At 36.8% G+C, this 13,474-nt stretch overlaps 1 pseudogene; it reads left to right on the top strand.

Annotated features, from left to right (window-relative positions):
• The first annotated feature begins 2,613 nt into the window (after nt 1–2,613).
• Nucleotides 2,614–10,117, top strand: LOC139439083 (transmembrane protein 65 pseudogene; annotated as a pseudogene).
• The last annotated feature ends 3,357 nt before the right edge of the window (nt 10,118–13,474 follow it).

Genomic DNA, 13,474 nt, shown 5'->3' with positions numbered 1-13,474 from the left:
TGGTGCTGTTATATTGCAAAAATGACCTTCCAGTAGCAGGAAAATAGTACCTCTGAGTTAGTAATCACCTGTTACATTGCCTCTAAACTGATGGTGCAGGCTCTTTGGAGTCAGAAAATACACACTCCTCCCCACCCTAATTAAAATTGCCAGTAATACCTTGAGAGTTATATTCTCAGAGAAAAAGATATTACAAAGACTTGATCCTTTCTGCCCACCCCAGGGTAAGAAATTACAGCTATTCAACAAGGCAAGTGAAAGGCGCATTAATAGTGAACCTTTTTCTCTCCTTCCCATAGAAAATGCTGAAGCAAAAATAAAACTGGGAAAAGGGAAAGGTGTGTCCTGCTGACAACAAAGATTTCTGGCATTTGAAGAAAGAATTTTCTCCACAGAATGGAGCTGCAAAGTAGATGAAAAGTAGATTTGCAATTCTAGCTCTAACAACATAAAAACCATTACAATAAATCATTTCTCCATGGAAGAATCTCTGTAAATATGAAGCTGTCAGCATCCTCCCTTATACACATAGATGGTTTTACATTATAGACCAGAAAGGAGTACTATTAAACTAACCTGGGAATAGGAAAGATAAATGAACACCTACAATAGACACTGAGCAATTCCTCAATAGCAAAAGTTCAGGGAAATTTCTAGAGCAGGACTTTGATGCATTTCTATTCTCTCCTTGACTGTGTCCCAGTAACACCCATCAATAAATGTCCATCAGTGTTTTATAACCCGCTCACTTTTGCTAATTTCAGTTTCCATCAGTTTTCAGACAGGATGCCAACTTGTCACCGCTCCATGCAATGGAACCATGAAGCCCTTTTTTGTGTTGGTGCTGCTGGCTTTTTATCTATTTATTTATTTTCAGTGTTCCATGGTTGTGATGAGCGTCTCCTTCCTGATTGGTATATTCAATTTCTGTTCTGCTTGGGACAGTCTCACTTCATAAATCTGTAATTAAAGAAACCACTAGAGAATGTGGCAACCCCAAGGTTGAGGAGGTTTTTTTTGACATGGGTCATACCTCAGCTCCTTTTGCCAAGTGATATTGAAATATTCATGGAAAATTAGCATAAGGCACATCCTGTTTTATGAGGAAATGTTGCAGAACAATATCTGTAACTGATGCATAAAATATAAGTTTTCTATTTTCATATGCAGAAGCAGACTCACATACATCAAGCATTTATTGCTTGAGGTTCCTCGAGTCACTGAAATTTTCCCTGTGGTGTCTAGAACATAACAAACTTAAGTGCTCTGTGATTTAAATACTTCCAGTCTTAAAATTTGTAAAGGATATTTCTTAAAGCTCTCATTGTCATTATATAACCTTGGGAGATGGGATATTAAAAAGGAGACTCTATGGGAAGCTTCATCTGCAGGTGTTTTTTCTGCTCTAGGTCTTGGCCAAGGTGGAAGCTGGGGTCACAGATGCCAGAGTTACGCAAATGCTCAAAGTTTAAATAGTGTATCTTGACTCATACACCATCGCATATCTTGACTCATATACCACTTATACTGTGAACATAAGAGGTGTGTATGGGTCAAAACAATAAAAGAGAAGAATATTTTGATTTATTAAACTATCTTCCTAAGATAAAATAGTCACACTAAAGGCAGTTCTATAACGGGAACTTAGGGGAAGTAATTCCACGTGAGAAAAAAGCGCTAGTTCTGATATAACTGGGAAAGAGAGACTAGTGAGCAGCTTATTCGGCTCTATTGGACAGGAATTTGGGGAGACAATTGGTAGTGGTGAATTGGTCAGTTATGCACATCTCTTCCCAGCTCCAAATTTAGCAACTGTCAATTTGGTAGTTTGAAATCGGTCTTGGTGGGAGGATTTACACCTCAGAAATCAGCAACCACTACGAATCAAGGCTTCCCTCCTTTTGCCACCTCTCCCTCTCCTCCCCACTTCCCAGCAGGTTGTTAAATATTTACCAGCACCTACTGGCAGGGGTGACGATAAACAGTCTCAGCCCATGTCCCAGACTGGAACGATTGTGTAGGGTTTGCCTTTATCCTATTAGGACAGTGCCCTGAGCACAGCTCTACTCCCAGGGCTTTCCCAGGTTCAAATTAAGATGATAGGGACCTACAGTCATGCAATGAGCCATTGACAACATCTGTTACATCTAGGGAGCACATACAACCACTTCCCTGGGACATTTCCCAGTTTATCTGTGTTTCCCACACATAAAGCATCCAGTTTGATTTAACATTTGTCCCAGAGTTTTTAGCTTATTACAAAAGTATCATTATTAATAGCTGTACTGTTTTTAAGCTGAAATGGGTTTGATAGATTTCCACTTTTTATTCACATGGCCTGCCTTGGTCTGGTGTAGTATGTGAGATGAATGTGCAGTGAGAAGAGCTCTCACTCTCACATGGGAAAATCTGAATGAAGATTTAGACTGTAGATAAAACAATTCATAACTATTTTTAATATTTTGGTTAAATCTGAAAGATGCCCAGCAATAGCTCTTCTCTTTTTCTATCTAGACAGTCGCATTTCAGGTCACAGGCAGAGCCCTTCTGATGAAAACAAAGCGTGCTCTCACACTAGCAACCAGAGACTGATACTTGCTTCCAGCCACAGGCATGGGGGAGGAGCTCTGCAAACTGCCGCCCACGCTGGTCATCCAGTGGGTGGACAAGCCCGTCGCCCCAAGACCTGTACTGAGGCCCACAGGCTGCACAAAGCTGCCCAGCCTCAAGGAGGAGGGCTCTGTGGGAAATGTGAGAAATTATAGGTTGGAGGTATGAGAAATATATGTGAAAAACAGTCTTAGCAGTCCTGCTGTCGCACATATAAACTCTCTTCAAAAGTTTCTGGCATTCTTAAGAGGATTTTACCCAAAGATGATTTAACAAATGCAGCTGCAGAAAGTACATTTACATATCACTATGTAAAGCATGACTTTTTAAAATAAAAACCCATTTAAATTAAGGTTTTCCATCTTCTCTTTCAAGTTTTCTTGTGCATATTTGAAAAGAAGCAATAGCTGTCCGTGTGTGAGCTCTGTTAGCAAAAGAAAAGCTTTGCAAACAGATGAAACTAGCTTTACATCAGTGTCATCAGGTGCTTCAAATAAAAAATCAATCACCTGAATTCTATTAATGGTTCCTTTTTTTCCATCCAATTTATGGAATCAAAGTAAAGCTCGGGGGATAGTTCCTTCTGTTGAAGGTGAAACATCTGACATTCTTGCAAATATTATTATAAATTCAGTTAGAAAGTTCATTTGTGGAAAAAAAAACATTTTTGCAGGTATAATATGAATATACACATTGGTAGAGCACAGCATGACAAAAACAATGTTTTTACTAAATTAAGAAACCTATGGAGCAGAAATGCTCATTGAATTAGTTGTGCTGCACACATAATTCATAATTGCTTCCAAATAAGCTATGATTCTACCCAACAAAATAGAAACTGTATTGCTTCTCTTTTATATAGAGAGGGTAACCGAACTACCAAATATTTGGTGATGAAATTAATGTTGACTGCAAACAAAACAAATAAACTTCATCATGGCAATATACACTTTTTCTTTGCTACTCACCATCAGTTGGATTTTAGAAAGTTTTAAGCCTTTGTCAAACCATTTGTAATTCAACCAAAATATACTACATGGTAATTGAACATTTTTGTAAATGGGTCCTCTATAATTAACATTTTGTTCAAAATCAGTTAAAGATCTTCAATCAAAAACTTAAATAGAACACCAGAAATCCTCAGCTTTCGAAGCTTTTACAAATTCCATAATTAAAAACAGAGCCTGCAAACAGGAAGACATTAAAAGTTTTTTCCTTTAAGAAAATGAAATTAGCTGAGCTCAAATGGAAGCCATGCCTTAATTGTGAAATTCTACATTAGTCTTTTGGCATATGCTATCTTATAGGAAGAATATCTGGATGGCACTTGTATTTCTAATTCAACAAATTTTTATTCTCTAATATACTTGAAAACTTGATAAACCCTATTGTTTTTGCCACATTTAAATTTGGTGAAACAATAAAATGGATCATAGAGACAACTTATTGACAAGCTTTTGTCTTGTACTTGTTGGAGAAAGGTGTTCTGAATGGAGATCAAAAAGTATATTTATGCTGAACATTTTAGGCTGGAAGATATTTAGGATAAACTTTTTACACATTTCAATACCAAAATAAAAATTACATTGAGGGAAGCAGACTTGGCCCAGTGGTTAGGGCGTCCATCTACCACATGGGAGGTCCGCGGTTCAAGCCCCGGGCCTCCATGACCCGTGTGGAGCTGGCCCATGCGCAGTGCTGATGCACGCAAGGATTGCCATGCCACGCAGGGGTGTCCCCGCGTAGGGGAGCCCCACACACAAGGAGTGCACCCATAAGGAGAGCCGCCCAGCGCAAAAGAAAGTGCAGCCTGCCCAGGAATGGCGCTGCACACACGAAGAACTGACGCAGCAAGATGACACAACAAAAAGAAACACAGATTCCTGTGCGACTGACAACAACAGAAGTGGACAAAGAAAGAACACGCAGCAAATAGACACAGAAAACAGATAACCAGGCGGAGGGGTAGGGAGAGAGAAATAAATAAATAAATCTTTAAAAAAAAAATTACATCGAGAATGTCCTGCATTTAACTCAATTGCTCTTGTTTAATCAGGTACTTCAATATTTTATTTTCTTAATGAAAAATATAATATACCATGAAAGGCCAATTGAAGTTATCAACAATTTCAAATTTATTAACAATAAAATGTAACTTTGAAGAAAATTGCAGGCAATTTCTGAAAAAAAAATAGTAAGGCCAATAAGAGGATCACAACAAGATAAAAAATAATAAGACCATTTTGGAAAACAAAAACATTCCTCAAAAATACTCCAGTAACAAAGTATTAGAGACAGATTTAGCTAAGAAATTGTACCAGGAATAGACTGCTTATATTGTTTTTAAATATTTGAATAACTGATTTAAAGAGGGTTTTTAAAATATTGCTTGGTATATTATTTTTAGTTTTAAAGGAATTTTACTTTGGAAAGAAAATTATGAAAATAGCTTTTGAATGGTTCTATTTTATAGATTCTCCAAAAAATTATAACAATTTTATGGTCAGAGAATATTTTTAAAAGAATGTAATTTTAATGATTTTTACCACTCTCATTTTCCAAAGCCTCTCAGTTTAGATGATAAATTATATGGTCTCCCTAGCCATATCCCATCATAGAAAAAATGAAGAGAAAGAATTTTCTATACTAGAAAGGGAAGGAGAGAATTCAGCAACTGGTACCATTTCCACCTTTTCCTTTTGGCCCACGTGAAGGGTTGATCTTCCTATTAAGCACCCAGTGTTTCAAGTTCTCAATTCTGTTAAGCCAGTGGGTGGCCTGGGGAGAACTGGAATAAGCTCAAAGTAAACTATCAAGGTAGTACATAGATGCCATTCAGCAACATGTCAGGCATGTTTATTGTGCAGTCCTCACATGAAGATTTACTTTTTTTTAATTAGAGATGTTGCAAGTTTACAGAAAAGTCATGGAAAAATACAATGTTCCCATATACCCTCCTATTTTTGACACTTTGCATTAGTGTGGTACTGTTGTTACAATTGATGAAAGAATGCTAAATTAAAAATTATACTATTAACTATAGTCCATAGCTTACATGAGGTATACTTTTCCTCATATACCATCCCATTATTAATACCTTGTATTAGTGTCATACATTTGTTATCATTCATGAAAGAACATTCTTGAACTTGTATTATTAACCCCAGTCCATCATCCACAACAGGGGTCACTGTGTTAAATAGCCCTATATTTGTCTTCTAATTTTCCTTCTAGTAACATGCATGACCCAAAATTTTCCCTTTCAATCACAATCACATACATAATTCAGTACCATTAATTACACTCACAATAATGTGCTACTATTACTACCATTCATTTTCAAACTTTTACATTCAACCTAAGTAGAAATTCTGTACAAATAAAGCATCAACTCCTCATTCACTAACCCCAATCTATCCTCTTGTAGTCTATATTCTAAATTCTAACTCTATGACTTTGCTTGTAAAAATTAGTTCATATCAATGAAATCACACAATACTTTTCTTTTGTATATGACTTATTTCATTCAGCATAATGTCCCTCAAGATTTATCCATGTTGTCACACACATCATGGCTTTTTACAGCTGAATAATTTCTATTGTATGTATACATCACGTTTTGTTTATCCATTCATCAGTCTATGGACACTTGGGTTGCTTCCATCTTTTAGCAATTGTGAATAATGCCACTATGAACATCAGTGTGCAATATCTGTTTGAGTCCTGACTTTCAATTCTTCTGGCTATAACCAAGCAGCGGTATTACTGGGTCATATGGTAATTCTATATTTAAGTTCTTGAGGAACTGCCAACCTATCTTTCGCAGCAGTTGCACCATTTGACATTGCCACCAGTAATGAATGAGTGTTTCTATTTCTCCACACAACACTTGTAATTTTCTGTTTTTTTAATAGTATCCATACTAGTGGACGTGAAATGATATCTCATTGTGGTTTTGACTTGCATTTCCCTAATAACTAGTGATGTTGAGCATTGTTTCATGAGCTTTGTAGCCATTTATACATTCTCTCTGGAGAATGTCTATTCATAGCTTTTGCCCTATTTTTACTTGGGTTGTTAGGCTTTTTATTGCCAAGTTGTATGATTTCTTTATATATTCCATATATTAAAACCTTATTAGATATGGGGTTTCCAAATATTTTTCCCATTGAGTAGGTTGTCTTTTTACTTTTGTGACAAAATATTTTGATGCTTAAAAGTTTGTAATTTTAAGGAGGTCCCATTTATCTATTTTTTTTCTTTCGTTACTTGTGCTCTAAGTGTAAAGTCCAAGAAACCATTGCCATCACAAGATCTGGAAGATGATTCCCTGCATTTTCTTCTAGTTTTAGAGACCTATATTTAGGCCTTTGATCCATTTTGAGTTAGTTTTTGTATATAGCATGAGATAGGGGTCCTCTTTCACTCTTTTGCATCTGGATATCCAACTCTCTGAGCATCATTTGTTGAAGAGACTATACTTTCCCAATCTAATGGATTTGGCAGACATGTCAAAAGTCAATTAGCCATAGATGTGAGGGTCTATTTCTGAACTCTCAATTCTATTTCATTGGTCAATGTAGCAGTTTGATATGGTTATGAATTCCAAAAATAGATACTGGATTATGTTTGTAATCTAGTCTGTATCTGGGCATGATTGAGTTATGATTAGGGCTTTGATTGGGCCATGTCATTAGGGTGTTGAGGCCCCACCCCTTAGCAAGTGGGAACTCACAGATAAAAGGCATGGCAAATGACAGAGTTGGGGGGTTCTTTATTTTTATCTTTTTTTAATTTATTTTTTATGTATTCCTCTCCCCTTACCCCCCCACCCCAGTTGTCTGCTCTCTGTGTCCATTCGCTGTGTGTTCTTCTGTGACCACTTCTATCCTTATCAGTGGCACCAGGAATCTGTGTTTCTTTTTGTTGCGTCATCTTGTGTGTCAGCTCTCCGTGTGTGCCGCACCATTCTTGGGCATGCTGCACTTTTTTTCGCCTTATGAGGTGCACTCCTTGCACATCGGGCTCCCCTACGTGGGGGACACCCCTTTGTGGCACGACACTCCTTGCATGCATCAGCACTGCGCATGGGCCAGCTGCACACAGGTCAAGGAAGCCCAGGGTTTGAACCGTGGACCTCCCATGTGGTAGGCAGACACCCTATCCATTGGGCCAAGTCCACTTCCCAGGGTGGAAGAGGTTCTTAATGTGGAAGTTTTGATGTTGAAGTTTAATGCTGAAGTCTTGAGCTGGAGCCCCAGGAAAAGAGACAGAGCCATTTGCCTGATAGTCTAGAGCTGACCTTGTGGAGACAGGCAAAGCTTAGAGAGCCTCAGAGTCTACAGCTGACTTTATGGAGAAAACAGAGGAGCTGAGCCCAGAGGAACCCAGGAAGCCTGAACCCCTGCAGATGTCAGCAGCCATCTTGCTCCAACATGTGAAAATAGACTTTGGTGAGGGAAGTAACTTATGCTTTATAGACTGGTATCTGTAAGCTCCTACCCCAAATAAATACCCTTTATAAAAACCAACCAATTTCTGGTATTTTGCATCAGCACCCCTTTGGCTTACTATTGCGGTCAATATGTCTATCCATGTGCCAATAACATGCTTGTTTCACCACTATAGGTTTGTAATATGTTTTAAAATCAGAAAGTATGAGTCCTCCAATTTTGTTCTTCTTTTCAAGTTTTTTTCTTCTATTTAGGGTCCCTTACCTTTCAAAATAAATTTGGTAATTGCCTTTTCCATTTTTACAAAGAAGGTCATTGGAATTTCTATAGGGATTGTGTTGAATCTGTAAATCATTTGGGATAGAATTGACAACTTAATGATATTTAGTCTTCCAATCCATGAACATGGACTGTACTTCCATTTATGTAGGTCTTCTTTGATTTCTTTTAGCAATGTTTTGTAGTTTTCTGCATACGAGTCTTTTACATCCTTGGTTAAATTTATTCCTAGATATTTGATTATTTTAGTTGCTATTGTAAATGGAATTTTTTCCCTTAATTTTCTCCTCAGAATACTTGATTTCCTACAGTATACTAATATACAGGTATAGAAACACTACTGATTTTGGCATGTGGATCTTGTACCCCACCACTTTGCTGAATTTGTTTATTAGCTCTAGTAGCTTTGTTGTTATTGTTTTAGGGGCTTTCTATATAAAAGATCATGTCATCTACAAATAATGAAAATTTTACTTCTTCCTTTCCAAGTTAGATGCCTATTATTTGTTTTTCTCACCTAGTTTCTCTGGATAGAAGTTCCAGTAAAATGTTGAATAGCAGTGGTGACAGTGGGAATCTTTTTCTTGCTCCTGATCTTAGAGGGAAAGCTTTCAATCTTTCACCACGAAGTACAATGTTAGCTGTAGGTTTGTTGAGTATGCTTCCTTCTATTCCTATGTTTCTAAGTATTTTATCAAGATCAGATGCTGGGTTTTGTCAAATGCCTTTTCTTTGTCAATGGAGATGATAATCTGTTCTCCCTTCATTTTGTTAATGTGTATATATATTAATTAATTTTTTTATTTGAACTACCCTTGCATACCTGTGATAAAACCCACTTGATTGTGGTGTATAAAAAGTGCAATTGGAGGCTTATTTTTGTTAAGGGTTTTTACATCTGCATTCACAAGTGGCGCTGAACACGGCGCAGGGCGCGTGCAGCTTCATCTACAGCCTGCACTCCACCGAGAGGAGCTGCCTGCTCAAGGAGCTGCACCGCTTCGAGTCCATAGCCATCGCCCAGGAAAAATTGGAAGCTCCACCACCTACCCCAGGACAGCTGAGATATGTATTCATCCACAATGCGATACCTTTCATAGGGTTTGGTTTTTTGGACAATGCAATTATGATTGTTGCAGGAACCCAAATTGAGATGTCTATTGGAATTATTTTGGGAATTTCCACTATGGCAGCTGCTGCTTTGGGAAATCTTGTGTCAGATTTAGCTGGACTTGGACTTGCAGGCTATGTTGAAGCTTTGGCTTCTAGATTAGGCCTATCAATTCCTGATCTCACACCAAAGCAAGTTGATATGTGGCAAACACGTGTTAGTGCACATTTGGGCAAAGCTGTTGGGGTGGCTATTGGCTGCATTCTAGGAATGTTTCCTTTGCTTTTCTTTGGAGGAGGTGAAGAAGATGAAAAACTGGAAAAGAAAAATTAACTCACTAAGAATACCTATAAAAAGATGTAAACTAATGTACCTCAATTATTAAATATGCTGTCACAACATTTAGGAATTAAGACAGTAACGGTGTATAGATACGGGATCAAATAACAGCATGTATTATGGAAAACACTAACTTATTGTGGCTTGGTCTTCTTAGGACATCTTTTTAAAAAATTGTTCATTAACATTTTATGTAAATTGTTGAAATGCTTTTACATCAATGGCAGTCAACATTTTTTTCCTTCTTAATACATCAAAAATATTTAAGTATTAGTCATTAATGTACTGTACTGACTTAGGGTTTGCTTATTTGTTATTTAATATATGTACATGCTTGAAAGCATTGTTTTGTTGTTCCTTGAGAGTTCCAATTCAACTTTAGGATATTTCCAAATTACTTAAGATGTTTAATATCAGTTATAAGATTTTTTACTCTTTTAGGCAGCATCAATTTTGTACTGTTTCACAGTAAACATTTCCAATCATGTAATTTCAGTCATTTTCTTAACTCTCCCATCTATTTAAAATAGACACAATTTTTTAAGTGCTTTAAATCTATTACTCATTTTAATTTTCTGAATTTACTGTCTTAGGAGTCAGATAAAAATAAGAATGAGCTTGTACGGTCTCCCTAGTACATAAAACCATATATGTTAACAAATGTTCTTATTTCTAGTTGATTTTTTGCCTTTAATGTCCCAAATTTGAATAATTAATTGTGAGAAGAAAATTGTTATTTTAGGTTCTTTTTAATAGGGTCTGCAGAATTAGGATGAACTAACAGATTTACAATGATACTTGAAAATTAAGGGGCTAAAATTATTTTTGGAGAAGTAGAAAATGAGAGATGTCAGGAAGGTTTATGGTTCTAAGTGGTGAAGTTGAGAGATGTTTGTAAGGTTAATGAGATATAAATTATGTTTGGAAGGTCTCCGCCTGCCCTGCCCTGCCATAAGAAAAGTGTTTTCTTCTCATCTGAACTGAAAGATCAGTCTGAATACTCCATATTTATAATCTTGATATCATTATATCTTGTTTAGTGAATTTTATTTCTGAATAACTTCTTTTGAGGTGAAAATGAAATATTTTACATTTGCTTTTTTGTTGCTATATACTTTAGTAGTTAAAAGTTACATGAGGAGGAATCCTTTCTTCATTTTTGGTCTTTTTTTCTTTTTTGGTGTTTAAATCATATTCTATGTTGAAGGTACTTTTTCTAGCCTTGTGTATCTGACTTAAATATAACCATGTGTGAATCATTAATTTAAAAAAAACAAAACAAAAAAAAAAACATTGTTTTATTACTGTAAAGGAAAAGGTTTGCCTTCATTCATTTAACATTTTATTGTCCTTACTGAGAGACAAAACAACCATCTGACTGACTACAATTTTTCCCTTTCTAAACTCCTGCCTCACATCTTGTAAGGTTGTACAGTTAACAATGAATTAGCCAATGGCTTTGTTTACTCCTTTGAGTAACAATGAATTCAATGAAAAATACAAGAAGGTTAATTAGCCATAGTAGTTTTCTGCTTTAATTTTGCCAAAACAATCAGTGAAAGAATGATTTCTACTGAAAAGTCAAAACTTCTGAGTTTGAGTCCAAAGCTTGGGCAAGCTATCTAATCCCTCTGCATCTCCATTCTCTCATTGTATATAATGCAGGCATGGGTAATATCCACTCTCAGATTTGTTGTGAGAATTAAATCAGTTAATGGTTGGAAAAAGCACACCATGAACTGCAAAGCACTGGCCTAAGACACAGACAACTTTGGGGTGACAGAACAACCCACAATCCCCTCTCTCTGAGATCTTTCCAGGAACATTACAGCCACCTGACCCAAGAAAACCAATCAGATTCTCTCTCCTGGGAATCCAGGAGCTCTAATCATTCTCTGCACGGCACCTGACCTGAGGCGCAGTCACCTTTTGTTCGATGTACTGTGAGCAGGGAAAGGTGGTCTGCAGAAAGAAAGAGATGAAGCAGAAGGCCCAAGAGAGGCAGAAACAGGAGGCCATGCAGCCCTGGAGGGAGAGACCAAGAGGGACAGGACAGCTGATTGGCTGACTTCTCATTCCTTAATCTGCGTTTCACCTTCCTTCACATTCCTTTGCCTGGGCTGCTGAACTTTCAGCACCTACCTTATTTCCTGTTCTCTTTTCCTATTCCTGGGAAGAAGCCAATATCAAGGTAAAATGTAAGTGCATATACTGACAGTAAAATAACAAAATATATAAGAGATGAGAGAGAGAAATAGAGAAACCCAGATTTACTTTTTTTTCCAGTTCAGTGTGAGTCTTCCAAACCCTAGATACAAGCCAACCATATAACTACTAGAGCTATAATTGCTGCATATTAGTGGCATCCCTCCTATTGGTTTTGAAAGGAAAACAGCTATATGATCTTTGATAAAATTATTTAAATTTTTGAGATCTCAAGTTAATCATGTATGAAATGGTTGAACAAACTATATCAGTGGTTCATAAAATTAGAGACTCTGGAGACCTTGGATATTTTTTCATAGTTTCCTTATTTTGAACTAATTAATAAAATTTTATAATGTATTTGTCATCAGACCTTACCAGTCAATAGGACATAAAGTTTCTTCGTGTTTAACTATTCCATAGCTTGATAACAAGTTAGATTGGCAACTCTATGTCTTTGGACGAATGTCTTTTAATGAATTTTTGAAAGTGTTTAAACATTCAAACCATAGAGTCCTGGGTAGCAATGGGAATTTCTAATAAGGAAAAAGCTGGAAACCAAAAATCATGATTCCCAAGCTCCATTTTGGCTTTATATCCCAAGAGTCCTAAATTTGTAAAATCAAGATAAGTCTCTTTAAAAAACCAAGAATAGAATCCCACTGATGTGGAGACAGTGGCCACTGGAGGCTCTGAGGGCAAGGAGAGGAAAAAACAGGTGTAATACAGGGCCGTTTTCAGGACTTGAGAATCGTCCTGAATGGCCTTGCAGTGACAGATGTAGGCCGTTATATATCTTCTCATCACCTAAAGAATTGTGTGGGAGAGAGTGTAAACCACAATGTAAACTATAATCCACCATCTGTGGCAATGCCCCAAAATGCATTTATCAATTGAAATGACTGTACCACAGTAATGAAGGATGTTGTTCAGGGGCAAAATATGGGAGGTATAGGGAGCAGGGCATACGGGAATCCCTATATTTTTTATGTAATGTTTATATAATCTAAGTATCTTTAAAATATATAAAAGAAAACAAGTTGACAGCGAACAGACACAAGAGGACAGACAGGAAGCTCAAACAATGGGGGGGTGGGGAGAATAAATAAAATAAATCTTTTTAAAAATCCAAAACAAAAAAAGAATAGAATCCAAGCCTTCGAATCGCACAAAGATGACAAAGGAAGGATAAAAGAAGGGCCTTTCGGCTTCTAATTTCCTATCATATCAAAGGTGACTATTTCCAAAATAAACAAAAACCAGCCTCTTCTTGAACCAGAAGCATCTGCATTAATTCCAGTATTCCACAAATAAAACAACTAAATACACCAATTTTTTTGGATCAGTGCAGCCGGATAAATAAACAGCTCCTATTGCCAAAGATCACCCAGATCTCAAGAAATCAACTCCTTGTGAACTCCTCAGAAGTCATCTTGCTCCCAAGACTGAGGTTAGGGTGTGAACTTTTAAAAAGCTA

Source organism: Dasypus novemcinctus, chromosome 6 (assembly GCF_030445035.2).
Source record: "Dasypus novemcinctus isolate mDasNov1 chromosome 6, mDasNov1.1.hap2, whole genome shotgun sequence".
NCBI classification, from domain to species: Eukaryota; Metazoa; Chordata; class Mammalia; order Cingulata; family Dasypodidae; genus Dasypus; species Dasypus novemcinctus.
Note: the sequence above shows the minus strand (reverse complement) of the source record. Positions and strands in the feature narration are given on the sequence as shown.